Below are 332 nucleotides of genomic sequence, written 5' to 3'. Positions count from 1 at the left end.
CGCATACCTTGTAAACGGGGACTTATTACTTGAGGTTGTAAATTATTAAGGATACTGTTCAGTTTGAAAATGCATTCTTTTTTTTTCCAGTCTTAATGTAATATCAAGTCTGAAGCATCAACACCAAGGGAATAAGTGAACAAGAGTCGCCGTAATAGCGCCACTTTTAACAGGACAACTTACCGTTTTCCTTGAATGCATACCGAGGGAGTGACGCCCAAAGAGAACGAGTTTCTTCTGTGAAATATATTGTAAATATATTAATGTGTATGAATCATTGTTTACTTACCCACCTTTAATGATGCTAAAGAAAGTGACGAAGGATCTAAAAA

The sequence above is a fragment of the Penaeus monodon genome, chromosome 32 (assembly GCF_015228065.2).
Source record: "Penaeus monodon isolate SGIC_2016 chromosome 32, NSTDA_Pmon_1, whole genome shotgun sequence".
NCBI classification, from domain to species: Eukaryota; Metazoa; Arthropoda; class Malacostraca; order Decapoda; family Penaeidae; genus Penaeus; species Penaeus monodon.
This window is presented reverse-complemented; position numbering follows the sequence as displayed.